The sequence below is a fragment of the Anser brachyrhynchus genome, assembly GCF_964034855.1.
Source record: "Anser brachyrhynchus genome assembly, chromosome: Z".
In the NCBI taxonomy this organism is placed as follows: domain Eukaryota; kingdom Metazoa; phylum Chordata; class Aves; order Anseriformes; family Anatidae; genus Anser; species Anser brachyrhynchus.
Window position 1 is genome coordinate 62,160,103 of NC_137697.1, and position 17,748 is coordinate 62,177,850.

Consider the following 17,748-nt stretch of genomic DNA (forward strand, 5'->3'; position numbering starts at 1 on the left):
TTATTCTTCAGTTCTTATTTTCTCTTCCACAGGCCTCGTTGCCTTCTGTGATGTAGCAAAGTTCAGCAGTTGCGTCCTTCAGAGCACAGAGAGTGAAAGCAAATATTGTCCTATACGACATCACTGAAGAAAAAGTAATTACAACACTGGACTAACTAAAAAAGCCACATTTTCAAATAAAAAAAATAATTTATTTAAAAAAAAAAAAAAAAAAAGATTACTCCTCCACATCTTTCTGCTCCCTGAACACTGGTTTGGGGTAATTACTGGATAGTAGACTAAAACCACTCAAAAACCCCCACACAGAATAGAGGAGGAACAGGAAGAAACAGCATAAGCCAAGATGAACCGCAATAGCCTTTGGGGTCCTTTGATTACAGGGAGTAGAGAAATCAAGAGGCCAGAAAATAGCCTGGTATCAAGAGCCTTCCACGAGCAGATTTACACAATAGATGTCTTTCAGTATTTTAGATGACAGGCATGGAGAGATAATGAGCTTTGTGATTAAACTTAGCAAGTTCTGCAATCTCTCAGGAACTTAAAAGCACTTAGGAAAAAACAAGAGAAAACCACGAGAAAACCCTTACATTTTTCTTTAGTTTCTTCCCTACAGGGTCTAGATTGCACCTCCTTCTCTGTTCCTCACAGCTCCTACAGGGTCTCCACTCAGACTTTAGAAATGATTTTGTTTTCATTTTGGTTGGCACACTTCTCAAGGACACATCCATCAGCTGAAAAGACCCCAACCAGAATGAAAAGAGTTTAGGTAGGTAATCTTCTGATCTTGTGTTAAACAGTGACTTCTAATGGCACTACATCATAAGGATATTATCATCTTCAGAGTCTGCAACCAGTGAACTCCAGTAAACTTTATTGAAGTGTCTGAAAAAGTAACAAAATAAGGCAAATAAAAATTAAGTAGAGCCAGTGGACAATGCCCAGGTATGGGAGAACAGGATCTTCTCACCTGCAAGTAGAATCCAGACTGACTTTTGGGTCCTCTGATGAGTAAACAGCCTGGAAGCTTAAAAAACCTTCTTTAATCATAAACTGTGCATGTGATATGGAGTGGGCTGGACAAACGAAAGAATGACAAAAACTCTAAAAATAGAGTCAGGATACATAACTAAATTTCATAGGACAGCCAATTTTCAGGGGAAAAACAAACTCACTTGCTAAAATGAAGGGCTTAAAACCCAATAACAAACATTCATTTGGACAGGAACTACCTTGGAAGGGAGGCCAGAGTTCTCTGAAGAAAATTTTGTGGCACACACACAAAATCAGTTTGCATTCTAAATTTCAGTGGTTAAGAGTCTAAAAGCCACAAAGCTGGGAAAGGCAAAGGGATGGAGCGAAGCGTGGTCAGTCCTTTACACACTCTCTGCTAAAACAACAACAAAAAAACCCACCTTCATTTGTAAAGAATAAGCTAACTGCTGACATTTCTGCAGATAATACTGCACAATGAACAGGCAGTAGCCAGCCCTTTGCTTATTTATGTAGAAATACACAAGGCAGTGTTAGAGGGTGGGTAGCCTTGGCAGCACATCCCCGGGCGAGCTTAAAATCTTGTTCATGTTTTGTCTTAATGCACTTAGACAGAAGCATTTTCTTAATAGATAGACAGGTGGCAAATACTATTACATCTTCTCTAAATATTTAAAATAAATAGTAAAAATAATAGTAGACCAAAACCGGTGCTGGAATTACTGCTAAGAAGATACTGAAGCTCAATGCTGAAATGTCATAAGGGACTGTAACGTTTTTGTTCACAAAAAGAAGGAAGCTGCAGTACTACGTGAAAAGTATCAGGAAGAAGCTTTCAAGAAGAGACAGCTGCTATGGAAGCAAGAATAAATCTCCTACTGCAAAAAGAAACCGCACAGCCATAGAACAGTTCTAGAGAAGGAAGCGGTAATGCACCATTTCAGACATTACATATTCATCAATTTATTTATTTATTTTAATCTTCCTCTGTTTGGTTAATGTGATTAACAGTGTCTGGTGATAACTTCTGTTATTCCAGAATATCACATTAAAGGGCTTGCAAACCTCTAAAAACAAAAAAAAAACAAACAAACAAAAAAATAAGACCCATGACCAACTTTAACACCCTGCTACGGCCAGAAATCGTTTTCTCGTTATGAGCCAACTGCATGTCTTTTGCTGGCTATAACTGCACGGTTATTGAACCCACATGACAGAACTGATACGGAACCCGAGGAAATCTGGATCTTCCACCCTCACTCCAACTGTTTGACAGCATAAAGAGGTGCACAAGTGTCCTGAGAGCATCATAACACACAAAACTGCAGGTTGTATTTCTTTGTGCTGTGTCAACAGCCACGTCATTGAGATTTTCTTTCCTACAAATTGTCAAGGATGAGGTAAACGAAAATGTTGTGTGATGAGTATGATGAACAAGTAAAAGTGTTGCATTACACTGTCCCACCTGGGGCTGTATAGCTGACAAAAGTGTTAGCTTTCAAACTACAAATGACTTTTCAAACAGCTGTTTTCTCTATGTAAGGTGCCATACTTAAACGTGTAACCGAGGCATTATAGAAACGTTGCAGTTTAGCAATCATGCAGTAATATAAAAGGAAGCTTACCCCAGAACCACCTCCCTCCTGTAGCCCCAACAAGTCATACCTATTTCTGATATAAAGGTTTCTGGGTGACTGATTTTCACCTTCTGGTACTCGTCCAGGGGAGTGGAGTAAAGGCGTGTAACACAGCTTTTCACACAGGACAAGCAGAACACGGATACTGTCCTGAAGTAGCGCATCTTTTTGAAATCACGAGAAACTGTGTGGTACATCCGTCACTGTGAATGCGTTTCACCAATTCTCAAATACTGTTTCCCAAAATGAAATAAGTTTGGTAGATCTGGTATGCAAACATTTCTGGAATACCCAGACATGCTGCCCTATCAAAACAGTAACAATACGTTTATGCAGTATCTCAGATAAAATGTACAAGTCGCTATTTAATGGAAAAAAACAACTAACAGTTACATTCACAGAATGTAGACTGGAAGCCACAGTGAGACATAATTAGGAAATTAACCACAGCTAGCTTTTCTGCAGGTGTCTCCATCTTAACTTGTAGGTTTTACCAGGAAGATGTTTTTATAGAAGTTACTGATTGGGTAAGCAGTCAATGACAACAAGCGGACACTTGACTTGCTCCTTTCCTGTACCTTTTACAAGTTTTTTTCCCAGACAGGCAGACAATAATTGAACTGAATTTCAAGATGCACAAGTTTTCAAAAGGGCAATGTTTTTTTCTGTTGTTTTGTTTTGTTTGCTTGTTTTTTGTTTTTTTTTTTAGCCCTTCCCTGATACTGCAGACTGGCAGACATGATTTTTGGCATCTCTAGCAAGCCCTGAGCTCTTGCAGCACACTGTGAAGAGCTGCTGCCTCTCCCAGCAACTCCTCCTACTCATCTCCTGCAGAAATGAACCCACCAGGCATCCTCCCAGGTGCCAAAGGGTGCAGCTCTCACCTGTTGCTGCCACGTACAGACATCACCGGAGCACCATCGCACACAGGCATCACCTGAACGCTGCTGCACGTGGCAGCACCTGGGCACAATGGTGTACATGGACATCAGCAGTGATGCACATGGGCATCACCTGTATGCTGGCACACATGGACATGATGGACACAAGTTCAGTGATAGCCTTGTGAGACCTCTTCCTGCAAACTTCATGCAGGCTCTGCAGCAAGAATTAACTGGTGTCTTCATCCTCGCTCCCTACTGTGGTGGTTTTAACTCAGGTGGGCGGCCAAGCTCCACCACAACCACTCTCTCACTCCCCCTCCTGAAAGAGGAACAGGGAGAAAATACTATGAAAAGGGCTCAAGGGTTGAAATAAGGACAGGGAGATCATGCAGTAATTGTTGTAACGGGCAAAACTGACTCAGCATAGAGAGATAGTAAGATTTATTGCCTATTACTAACAAGCTAGAGAAGTGAGAAACAAAGGAAAGAAACCAAAAGTGCCTTCCCCCCCCATCCACCCTCTTCCACCTCCTCCCCCCGAGCAGCACAGGGGAACAGGGGAATGGGGGTTATGGTCAGTCTATAGCGCTTCTTCGCCGCCGCTCCTTCTCGGTCACTCTCGTCCCCTGTGCTGTGGGGTCCCTCCCACGGGATGCAGTCCTTGCCGAACTGATCCGGTGTGGGCTGCCCACAGGCAGCAGCTCTTTAGAACTGCTCCAGATATGGGTCCGTACCACGGGGTCCATCCCTCAGGAGCAAACTGCTCCAACCTGGATCCCCCATGGGCAGCAGCTCCTGCCAGGTCACCTGCTCCTGTGTGGTCTCCTCTGCACGGGCTACAGGTCTGGCCCGGAATCTGCTCCAGCAGGGGTCTTCCACAGGCTGCAGTCTCCACTGTGGTCTCCTCCACAGGCTTCAGGGTGGAACCCTTCTCTACTGTGGTACTCCATGGGCTGCAGGGGGACAGCCTGCTTCACCATGGTCCTCACCACAGGCCCCAGGGGACTTCTGCTCCGGCACCTGGAGCACCTCTCCCCCTCCTTCTTCACTGACCTTGGCGCCTGCAAGGCTGTTCCTCACTCCTCTCACTCTCCCAGCTGCTGTGTGGTGCAGCGTTTTTTTTCCCTGTCTTAAATATGCTCTCACAGAGGCACAAAACAACATCACTTATTGGCTCAGCTCTGGTCAGCAGCGGGGCCCTAACCAAACATGGGGCAGCTTCTAGATCCTTCTCACAGAAGCCACCCCTATGGCCCCCTGCTACCAAAACCTTGCCACGTAAACCCACTACACCTACATAGGTCCTCTCTTGTAATTTTTTGCTATCACAGACAAATTAACACCAGTACAGGCAGAAGCAGCATAGGAGGCAGCGGATGTCTGTCTCCACACCAGGGTTTGACCAGGTATCCATCAGCTTGGGCCATCCTGCCCTGCTCCCCAGGTTGGAAGCAGCAGCTTCTCAGCTCAGACTTTGTGAGTGTCAGTGCTGTCCGGTCCTCACTCTGACCAACATCTGGCACCAGCTGCACATATGTGGGAAACTTGCTTCAGAAACAACCTGGAGCCATTTTTAATTATCCATGGTCATGTTATAGGTACAAAACACTTCCTTCAGCCCCTCCTTCATTTAAATTGAGACAGACCTTATTAACAGATTGTTCTCAGGTTCTTGCAAAGAACATGGCTAAAAAATTGAAGGTGAAACAATCCGAGCCTGTCTTCCCAGAGTAACTCAGGTTTTACAAAACAGGATTGGTCAGGAACCTTAATGTCTAGCCTGCCTGCAGCCTGGCTGGTGCCTGAGTATTCAGCAACTACATGGTGAAGAGATCAATCTGTATGTAATTAGGTACTGCCTCTCCAGGAGTAGATAGCCATCCTGCATTAAGCACAGAGCAGCTATGATCAATAGCAAACCATCTACACAATGGTTTATGATCCAAGTATGCGCAGAAACAAGTTTCTATCATGTGATGATTTCATGAAACAGTGGACTAGAGAAAGCTGTATATGCAAATTCTTTGACTGCTGCCCTAGTTTCAAATCTCCAGCACATTTCAAGACACAAGGGATCGGGAGCAGACTGCTACAAGGCAACCAGAATAACCAGAGAAAAATCTGGTTGCAAAATCAAACACTATCTGAAATGTAGAATCTGTGTTATTTTTCATTTCTTTCTTTATACTTTTTTTTCTTTAATAGGCCAGCAGAAAACAAAACACCTAGGCCCTAGCCAAATTATTTCTGGAACATGAGAAAGAAGGAGACACTATACGGTATTATTTGTAAAGTATAAAAACATAAATGTAATGAACTGAAGAGACAGTTGAGTGACAAATTAGCTTCCCTTTCACAGACTTATGAACTCTTTCCACCTATCTTTATACAGTTAATGCACGTGTGTAGCTAGAAAGTAAAAGGCACCTGGATTAATTTCTGCAGAAACCATTTATTAACTGCTAGATAATAATTCAGAGGAATCTTCTTGGAAGTATTTGCATATAGATAAAAATGTAGGTTCTTCTTTTGTAGAACTATCATGAAAGAAAACTCAGACAACAAAAATGTTTAATAGGATTAAAAATATACCAGCATACCAGTATTTTAATTGAAACCATGCATAATGCCTTCTGTGTGCAGTTCCACTCTTTATTTCATTAGCATTCAATCTCATAAAACTTTGCTGTCTTATATATTTGTTTTCCCAAGGTTCAGTAATAAAGACCTTGGATTTCTTTGGAAGAATCATAAGTTACTTCCAAATACCTAAAAAAGAACTCTACTCCTACAATATTAAAAACAGTCCTGCACAGAACATTTCCAGGGAGATTTTTAAGTAACAGCTCAAAAGAGCAACAACCATCAACGTGGGGATTTAATTTATAAATAGATAAAAACTGTTAATCCTCTACTAAATGCTGTTTGTGACACTTCTGATGAACTTAGAAACAAAGGAAAAATCATCACCAGTTATTAGTAACTGCTTTATTTGCACTGTTTGTTTTTATTTTCTACATCAACCCTTCATAGAAGAGGTCAAATAACTGAGAGGCTGTGCCAGAAAGCTCAATTGAAGTGGCCAACAGCGCAAGTATTTTGTGAGTGTGTTTTCTGGTAGCTAAAAGCATTTCTCAAACGTCCATGGCATAGGGCAAGGAAAGGTGTGGAGACAGGGACATGGAGTTACAGAGAAAAATTAAAATGACAGTTTTCTTGCAATATATCTAACTTGTTCTGCTTTCAGTTCTGCACTTAAACAGTTATGCACAGACATTCAAATTAGCAAACCAAGAAGCTGTTTTAAATTTATTACCTAACCAAGAGGTAGAGCAATAACATCTGCAGTTGTGTTACTTCTATTATTGCAAAACAGAATGCAATATGCTCTGTCTGGCAACAGTGCAGCAAAAACAAACTACAGCTCTTAGGCAATCTTGCTGATTTGTTTTTTAATATTATTCTACATTAAAAAGAGGACTTTTGTTTAGCCATGCAATTTTAGTAGCACTGTTTATATAGCTCTGTAAGTGAAAGGACTAGATACAATAACCCATCTGTTGTTGCTTTAGCCTGACTTTACTCCTGCGTTCTGTTTTATTATCTTCTATCATAAAACACAGATATATCAAGATAATCCAGACAGTGATTAGGTTTTGCTTGCTGTCAGAAATACTGTTTTCAGCATACAGCATTCAGTGTTTTCATATAACAGCACAATTCTAACATCTCAGCTATCTATGGTGCAGAATTTTTAAACAACTCATCTTCATGCACATAAACCGCATACTAGGCTACCATTTTCATGTTAGAAAAACTCAATCCACAGAAAGGTAGAGAGACAAAATATACCATAACATTAGGAGTTTGAATCCACATGCCAAACATGAAAAGGGTGTGTACCAAATATTTTGGCCTGATCCTCACTGCATTATTCCTTATCATTAAGCCCGTGTTCCCCTTGGCACAACAGACCTCAGACCACTTATGATAACGCTGGTGCCACTTGTTGAGACACTCACAATACTTCCACCTACTGGGCAGACCCACAAGATGATCCTCTGGTGTATGTTTCTATCATGTGGTAACAAATTATAAAAAGTCCAGCCCCAAGCATCATCAAGTGATCCCTCAATGGCTTCTTTATTATGCCTGGTATCCAGTACTTCGCCCTGTTCTTCTCTGATACCCCTTTGCTCTCCTTGCCTACTTCTATGCCCTCTTGCTCAGCGTCCCTTCTCCATCCTGCCAGTGGTTTCTTGAGGTCTGTCCATCCTCTCATTTCCAAACCTAGTGCCATATGAACCCACTCCTGCTGCTTGTGCATCTTTCAGGTAAAGCAAGCAAAGCCCAAGGCTTCGTCACAGAGTAAGCTGTGCAAAAGTATGTCTCAAGGCCTGCTTTCTGGTCCGCAAAAGGACAGAACAAGCAGAGGTATAAGGTGACAAATGGACCGAAAACATGGTCACTGAGTTAGGGACAGGAAGAAAGGCAGTGCCGGGAAGCAGCAGGTAACACAGATGCTGGCTTCCATGTGGATGCAGTAAAACTCGCCTTCCAGAGGCTCCCCACCTCAGCTGTTCTGCCCCGGACAGGAAAAGGGACAGCAAGAGGGTAAGAAGGGATTATGCACAAAAGGCCACATGAAACTGAAAACGCTGGACTAGTATTACACAGAGCCTTTTTATGAAACTTGAAAGCCCCAGTAGTCTCCCCTGCACAAGTGCCCCACGTCCACCTGTGCAATACCCACAACTGTGTCTCTGTACTTTCCAGTGTTGCCAGCCTGAGAAGACAGCAGAGAAGTAACTACCTCACACACGGCACAGATGTCTCCACCGTGCAGATCTTCAAAACCTGAGCCCCTGTTACAAACACACCAGCTGAGACAGCCAGTTCCCAACCGGTGACGACAGCTGCTTTTGAAGTGCTGCTGCCTCTACTCAGGCTCTGTCCTGAGGAGCTGGGGACATGTTTCCACCTGGCCTCCAACCACAGCTGTCCCGGCGAGCCTGGTCAGCGCCTGCTGCAGCGCCGCAGGACTTTGCAGGCGTGCCTTTTAACCTCCCAGACCTCACCAACCCACACACCATGACTTCTGAGATAGGAACCCTGAAGTATTTCTGTCGCCTTGGCTGCAAGTATCACGTTGCACAAAATCGGTAATGATGCATCGGCTTTCCTGCAGCCATGCAGAAACCGTGCGCTGCTGACAAGCACCAGTGTATTCACCAGTTACCACCTGCTGAAGACAAAAGTTTCCGTGCAGGAAGTATCAATTTGTCTAAAGCAAACATGCTGAATAATATTTGATGACTTGATCGCTGTCCACAGATAGGCAATAATCAGTTTGGTAAATGTTCAGAAGGTCACAGAGGACATGATAGTAGTCAAAGACAGATAGTCGAGGCTAGCCAGCTGTGTTTTGAGGGCCTTGCTCCAAGGACTGCAATAGTTAGTGGCGCAGGTTTATATCAATGTTTCTCCAGATATCAGAAATTTTTACTGCAATAGTTAGTGGCGCAGGTTTATATCAATGTTTCTCCAGATACCAGAAATTTCAGTCACAAATCTGATTTTTCCTTTACAAAGAGCATGTGCAGATCGCTACCGCCAATGCAGCTATTCCAAGCAAAAGGCAGCATTGAAAAGAATGGGACAGCAATGAGGAGACCCACAGTCTCACAGGGAAGAAGTGCAATTCTCCTCCAGTCTGGTCAAGGGGACAGCAGATCTGGGTTAGTTTCAAGACTTTTATCACACAGAAAAATAAGCTTCCCAGAGGTAGTTTATGATTAGATTCTTACAAAATATTTCTGTTAGTACGTGACACCACAGCCTTTACAGCAATGAAAGAAAGGTGTAAGAAGAAATCTGAGTGACAGAATGCCAAACACATTGTCATGGAAAAACTCTGCATCAGAAATAGAAAACACACAAAAGTGTCACAGATTCCCTAGATTACCAGAGAGTCAATATGCTATGCAGAGACCAACAATGTCAACACAAACCATGAGAAGAGATACTTACACCAGATCTGCTCTCAGCAAGACAAAAGACGAGGTATTGCCAGATACTTATGCATCAAAACACAGTGCTGGAACACTTTTAATTAAAAAGGGTTATTTTAATTAAAACCATAAGATCTAATATTACAGAGCCAAAAGTCAAAAAGAGCTTGAAAATAGAGTGCCTGAAGTAGTGTTAAATATAGCATGATTTAAACAATGCTTCTGGTGTTTATGGCTAATATGGCACGTTTTTCTTTTTGAAAAGGTATTGCAGTGATGCTGACAGAATAGAAAATTGGATATTAGCTTAAAAATGGAAAGTTTTTGTTCACCTAAAAGCAGCATACATATGGGAAAACACATGTCTCTGTTTGCAACGGCTGTGTTCCAGTTCCAAGTGAATGATCCAAGTGTTTTGCTAATACGTAACAACCAAACTATGTCCTTTTTCCTTCAGACGCCAGTCATTAATCATGCAAACAGTGAAAACTCCACTTGCATATCAAATAAAATCTTATCTAGATAAAATTTCAAATCAAACAAAACTAAAAAATATCAAGCTAAGAGAATAATCTCTTTTTAGTTCAAATTTAATTAAAATAGATTAAAAGAGGGATTTAAATGGATATTAAACCTAAGCAGAGTTTGCTTTTAAAAAATTCAGTTTAGCTATAGTTTACATTCACAAGCCAGATGTACCTAATTATGTGGTGTTCGTTCAGAGAACCATATTGATTTCTGCATGTTCCAAATAGGTTTTAAATCAGTTTACTATTTGCCTAAAGCTTAGACTGAAGCCACATTAGGAATTTGGAAAAGTACTTGCAAGTACTGGATTTCTTTGCGGAAATTATTAATTATGAATATGCTGAATAAGAGATGAAAAAAATCAGTTCCCAGTACCCCCATTAAACACATATATATATATATTATCATTTACAGCAGCCTTGGAAGAAAAATTTCCAGCGCTTGCTTATCATGGGCATTTTCAAAAACTAAACATTTTCAAAACTAAATCAGACTTAGGAGATTAGCACTGCAGGCTGGTCCATGTCTGACTAACAGTCTAATAAAACATAATCATTTTCTTCCTTTCTGTTCTACCATTCCAGCATATACAAGTGGTGTCCACATAATGAAGGTCCCAGTTATAGCTAACCTTTCCTATTTATTTCATAGCTAGGACAATTTTAACCTAAACCATCTCTTTGATTTTTTTTTTTTTTTTTAACTTTAAGTATCTACGTCCGTAAGTGAAACCTAATGATTTACAGCTCAAAATAGGCATTCCTCCCACAAAAGAAGGGCTTTGATAATTTCTAAGCTAATTATGATGACTGAAAATACATACTTTGCTCATTTTTCCCTACATTAAACAGACCAATGTTAGTGAGCACTGCAGGCAAATTTCAGGTGTAAGCTCTGAGTAGCAGGTTAGCACTACACTAAAAACTCAGGACTGGATTATGATTGATTGGCATAAATTCCAGATTTAAAAAGCTCAGGAATTCTTGCTGGAGTCCAAATACATTTGTTTAGTAAAGTATGTCAAATCCTTGAAGTATTTTATCTACTTCACAGGAAATTCATACTTCAGCTCTCAGAATGCTTTGACAGTAAAAATAACTCAGTTTGCACTCTGGGGCTTGGCCAAACCGAATACCACTTCACAGGATTACTCCAAGACCTTCACAAACTGTTTCAAGTATTGAGTTTCAAAAAAGAGAGCTGAATAACATAATGTGAATCAGACTTCTTAGTCATTTTGCTCAACTTCTTGTAGCTGAAAGCTGAATTACGGCCCAGCCTTAAGATGGTTAACTCTTCGGTTGTCTTCTCTGTTGGGGCTGTGCTACTTAAAGTCTTAGAGGCTCAGGACTTTACAGTGCGTTTCCAAAATCTGAGGCTCAGTATGTACAATAGTTTGGGTATTTGACCGTTGTGGAAAATAAATGGGGAGAGAAAAAGAATAAAGGCTACCCACACCTTCTGCCACCATCGGCACACATATCATTTGTTCACTTGGGACTGAGCATGTCGATCAGAAATCCCACCTAACACAGCTGAAAGCATTGCACAGAGGTAAAGCCTCCAAAAAAAAAAAAAGGCCACATTGCTTGAAGTGGCAAGAAGGGAGCTGTGGCTCAGAAGGAGCGGCTGGGAGCAGTGCAGCACAAGCCCCTCTCTTCCCATTTTGCAATCAGCCTTGCAACAAGCACCTGCTCCCTCCAACATTTCCACTCGTGATTTCTGCCACCGACTCCTCCAGGTCACGGAGCGTCTGTTGCTGGTTTGGGCCAATACCACCAGGTGGCAACAGCGCCCTGAAAAACGCAGGTCTCAGCATTGTGTTTTTGTTCCCGTTTACTGGGCAGTGCAGGACCAGCAGCACAGCGCAGAAGTCGACCAGCTAAAGGTACGGCCCCAAAACAGCATTTCATGTTGCAACTCATGCAAAAAGGTTTAAACGTGCTTTATCTGTGCACTCTGGAATGGAAAATGCTGCGAACTGAACATTTCTGATGTAGCAGCTATCACCCAAAGTCAGGCAGCAGCAGAAAGTCTCTCTCAACCATTTCCAACCCCAATCCCAGCTACGTTTGAAAAAAGACTCTGATCTGATGTGCAGCAGGGACATACAGCCAAGAAGTAACACTACTGCACAGAATTCAGCCACCCATCACAACCAAGGGATACCACGGACAAGGACTGCACACACAGCAGTCACGAAGGCTGCAGAACAGCCCGAAGTGCCACTCTGTGTCCCTTCAAGGAAAAGATAAAGCAGTTCAGCGTCAGGGTAGAGTTCTGAGAATGAAAAGAAACTCAAATGGTGGAGAAAGGAAGGTTTACCCAACATTGGACAATAGGAGCCCTTTCTCTGTACACTGTGAAACAGATTATCTGGGGGGAATACCACCATAATATCTTTTTCTTAAGTATTAGTCACTTTTTTTTTTTAGCTGAATGCCAATCAAAATCTGAACCTACATTTTTTAAAAAGTTAGTTTTTAGTAATACAGATGCAATATAGGACAAATTGCAATACTCTAGTTTAATCAGTGTTGGGTACAGACATCTGCCTATTGTGCCTTCAGACGTCTGAGAAAATAAAAGAAAAAATATATATATATATTTTTAACTTCCTGGTTGCTGCAGAACATTACATCCTAAATGAATCTACAAGTGCTTTCATGTGCCACATGAAAAAAGATGAAGCAGGAATTATCACCACTCATAACATTCCCACCACATTAAACAATACTATACAAGCCAGTAAGATTTCCCCTGACATCTTGATCCATATTTAAAGCAAATGTAGAAATACCAATTTTCTATCTCTGAAAGTGAAACTGAAGAAATATATCTCCATCGTTTATCAAATATCAGATATGACATATTTGTCTTCCCACAACTGTGAAACTAAAAGAAAACATTAACTGAAAGCAGTTAAACAGTATCTTTTCAGCAGAAAGCTCGTATGTTCAATTTGCTATGCAGCTGTCCCATTCAAACTGGATTTTCACATCTAAACAAGCTTACTTATCTCAGCGCAGTTGACTGCAGGTAGAAAACAGCAGCAGATGAGGGGGAAAGCAGAGCTGAAATGTAGCATTATGAGGCCAGGCTACAAATATATTGGACTCAAAGCTAATCCGGTGCCTTCCCAAAACAGATCATTCCAACACCCACATAACAAAACTTATTTTTAACATCAGGAAAAAGCCAGCAGAAGCTTACCTGATGGTAAACAGTGAACGTGTTTGGGCAACATGATACTAAAGTCATCATGTTTCCGTGTTTCCTAAGAATTTGGCTTTATAGTTCTCTGTGTTTTTTACTCCGGTTTGTAGCACAATTGCCATTTGACCTTCAGGCTTCTGACCGATTCAAGATAGCTCTTCAACAGCCACTGCAGTCTAATTTCTTTTCAAAATTCCTATGGAATTTAAACACAGCAGTCTCCACATGTAGATATATGGAACTCTATAAGTAGGTTTATCAATTCACCAAACAGAACAAATTAGGTTTTAAAAAAGAGAAAACTTCACTGCAATATCATAGGCTTCAGAAAAAAACACAAGGATATCTTGTCCTTAGTTACAGGACTTTGACCCTACTGGCTGCAAGAAAGGATCAGAAATTCCTATTTGTCATAGGGGATTTCTGGTATTTCAATACTAAGCAGAAATGAGTGAAATACAAACACTTAATAGTGAATGAATAGGGAAATAGTGAGAAGAAACAACAATCTACTGCAGTAAAATATACAAAAATCTAATGCCAATCAAGAAATCTTTCTTAATGTAATACTGTTTGGAGGAAAATGTCAAAAAGTTAAAAAAAAAAAACGTTAATCCCAATTGTATTTTGTAATGGTAGTTTGTTGACAAACTATGCTGCTTGGTTTACAGTTGTTAATTGGATGCATTTTCTTATTATGATTTTTTCAAGAAGGATGCAAACACACTCAGCACAACATGTTGAAATTTTAAGTGATAAGGATGGCAAATGTCAATATCCCCTGCATGACCGGGCCACAAAGGTCCCGTGGAGCCTTCCTTGGTGGCATGTGCACATACACACAAGAAAAGCACTTGTGGGATAACAATTACCCATTTGTTCTCCCAGGTCCTTTGATATATCGTATATATGGAATATTTACCTTTCAAAAAGTGTTACGCACCAATGCCACCTCCTTCTTGTGTTACAAATGTTGCTTAAAAATTCTTTGCTGAGCTGTAGGGGTACACAGAACAATGTTCACACCAGAAACAGCTGGTAGTTATTAATGTTTATGCTAAGAAACTCTGAAACTAAGTAAATTAATGGATTTGATGACCACAGAGATTTATGCTCATCATCAGATCTCTAATTCAGAGCTAGCTAAAGCACTTAACCAAATGGTTCCTAAACAAAATCAGAACTGAACTGGGTTTGAGATACTCAGCCCTGACTGTGGCTTGAAAGAAGAATCTGTTAACATCTTGAAGCTCATATCCTCAGCATAAAAAACACACAACTGATACCTAGCCTGAGCTGATGTGTCAGCACCTCCACATGTTGAATGGCCTTGTTTCAGAGGTGAAAGCCCCAGGCCACACACCCGGGCTGAAAAAGAGGCACTGCATCTCCGTTTAAAGTGGGATGCCTTGCTGCAGAGAGCAGCTGGGACCTCACAGGCATCAACTTTTCCTCCTGGTGCTCAGGCAAGCCCTTACCTAACCTACTGGTTGCTGTGCATCCCAGGGAGGTTGGCTAGCTCTCTTCAGAGGTCCTGATGTCCAAACAAGGGGTGCATGCTGGAATCTTGGTGAGTCAGACAGCAGTGCTCTTCTCTCCAAACCTCCCATGGCAAACCCCTCAGACATGAAGGAGCACACCTGATCTCAAACTGCACTGGTTTTACAAGGTAAAAACACTGTAATCTCTGGTAACTACAAATACTAACTCTAAAATTGGCTGTACAGGGAAGTTAATTATTCACAGGTGTTTTATACTAAAACTCAAACAAGACATAAATGTTATTTTGGCTAAATAAGACGAATGTAACCATATCTTCTGTATCTGAGGAGAACTGCCAACACCGAACAAATAAATAGCATCTGTTTCTACACTGAGCTAGAGACTACCTGTTGATCGGAGTGTCTGATAAGCCTCCGTAAGAAACAGGGTTAGCAAGAATACGAAAGACAATGTCCAGGTAATAACAAAAATATCAACTGCCAGTATCTGTGAAGGCACTTGCTAGGCTACTGTTTAATTGCATTCGCGATACCTGATAATTCCTCAAAAAATTGAAAATGTATTTCTATATTTAAATGCATTTCAGGATTCCAAAGTTGCTGGGGACTAATTTCATTATGAAATTATTGGGGAAATTATTATGGGGACTAATTTCATTATTTTCATTTATGAAAATTAAGAAAGTTATTTTTACTCCAAATGATTATTTTATACGTTAACGCTCACTGAATATATTCAGCATCCTGCCCCAAGCCTGTGCTATCATACTGATTTGTATAAACTACAATTTACTATAAAACAAGACAACATATGTATATTATACAACTGCCTATCTGGTATACAGTTCAGAAATATTCCTAAAACATGCACATTTCATCCACAGACCATAGTGCTCTCCATATCCAGCTCTGGTATATTCCTAAATGTGTATGCTTACAGTGATTGATACCTCAAAGAAATTCTGTCTACTCACATCACGGCTGAGCATGGCTTGAGCTGCTGGGACAGAGACAGGGGATTTGTTCATATCTCTTCCCTCAAGGAGGAGATAAATAGCTGGAACACACTTCCACATTCTTAATTTCTTTATAATCTTTGAATCTCAAAATCAGACGACAGCAATTGAGGAAGAAAGAGAACCATTAATGTGGATATAGAAAATACATCTGGAGTAACCTGCACTGACTTCAAGTGAGAGTTTATTAACACTCACCCTTCTTATCCTCTAGAAAGAAACACCAGAACACTGATGGCTGGAGCCTTGAAAGGCTCCTTTGCAGTAGATGTTGATGCCTGGTTGAGATGCCCTGTGGCACAGTATCCGTGATCAATGGAAAATACTAGGGAACCTAACGGAGGCCTGGCAGGAGGACATACGGTATCATAGGCTAATACTGCATTTAAAATTGATAACACATGTCATGGGGTTGCGAAAACCAAACACTTATGTGGCAGAAAGAGTCCAGATCACAAAAGGGGTAGGATTCAGGAATGGAAGCTGTCCCAGCACTCCAGGAATTCATTTCTGGACATTTTTGAAGAAGAGGGAGAAATGCTCGGTAGGAATGCACACAACAGACTGAGGGAGAAAGAAAGCATCCAGTTGTCATTCTGGGAATCAGTAGGCTCAGAAACAGAAAAGTCATCACTTCTTGAAGTAAAAAGAAAGGCAGACCTTAAGAATTTCCTAATCTAAAATGTGATGCATTGAACCTTTGTTCTGGACCTCTCACTAATAGTCCAGATCCTTAACCAAACTCAGTTATCTTGTAAGGTAACTGTCAAAAGGTCAATGACTTCGTCACACAGGAGAAAGATCTTAACGCCTCTGTTTATGAGATACATTCAAGTTGTTAACTGTCAACAGTAAAGCAAGACGGCTGTAGACTCGGGAAAAATGCTAGACACCTTTGTGTTCCACGCGGAGCTCCTGCGCAGCACTGTACAGAAATGCTGTGCCTGAACCACCCAAGTGCACTGCTAAGCTGAGGAGAGTGAGCTCCTTTTTACCTGAATCTGGACAGACAGATCACCAGGAACACTGTACAACCTCCCACTGTCCGGAGAGAATTTAAAATTCTCAGCAGAACTGCCGAGTCATGGGTATCTTCGGGCATCGTAGATGCCTTGCACCCATTTACACGGAGTCTGGTATGAGGTATTATGTCAGTTGATGGCATCACATGCTCTGCTATAGTTGGCAGGATGTCATAACCATCAGAAGTGACGTTCATGATGATACAGGCACTAATGAAATGGAAAATGCAGTCTGTGTCCAAACAGAGAGTACGAAGAAATAGAAAAACACAAAACTGCTGGCACACACTCAAAGATGTTGTGGTGAGATACATCTGGAGGCAAAGACAGGAAGACAGTCTCTATCAGCAACATCACTGCTTCCTTTTCTGAATATCTGGATGTGTGTAAGTATTGTACTGTTAAAAAACAAGCAGAGGCTGTGGTTCTAGAGAAGGGTAAATTCTGTGTGAGCTTCTTTCAGACTGCAGAGTGCAGCCATCAAATTCTCTACGTCCTTGCTGGAGTCCGTGGCTCCCACACCTCTCGTACAGAGAACTTGAAGCACAAAGGTTTTCCGTAACAGTAGTGCAGTCAGCTTTCTTATTTGAGAAAAGGAAATTTTAAACATCAAGATTACTGAATATAAATGGACAATACTAAGTTGTGACAATACCTTTGAAGTAGGACTGTCAAACTGAGTGGGGGCAGGTAGGCTCTGCAGAGGGATCTGGGTAGGCTAGATCGATGGGCCAAGTCCAACCACATGGCATCCAACAAAGGTTATGTGCCAGGTCCTGCACTTGGGTCGTAACAACCCAGTAAAGTGGTATAGATTTGGAGAAGAGTGGCTGAAAAGTTGCCCAGCAGGAAAGGACCTGGAGGTGCTGGTCGACAGCCAGCTGAACATGAGCCTGCAGTGAGCCAAGCTGTCCAAGAAGGCCAAGGGTATCCTGGGCTGTA

At 41.4% G+C, this 17,748-nt stretch overlaps 1 protein-coding gene across 1 annotated transcript in view; it reads right to left on the reverse strand.

Moving 5' to 3' along the window:
* The window catches only part of TNFAIP8 (TNF alpha induced protein 8), a 65,908-nt gene that overhangs the window by 22,482 nt on the left and 25,678 nt on the right, over positions 1–17,748 (reverse strand). The gene's annotated exons all lie outside the window — the stretch shown is intronic.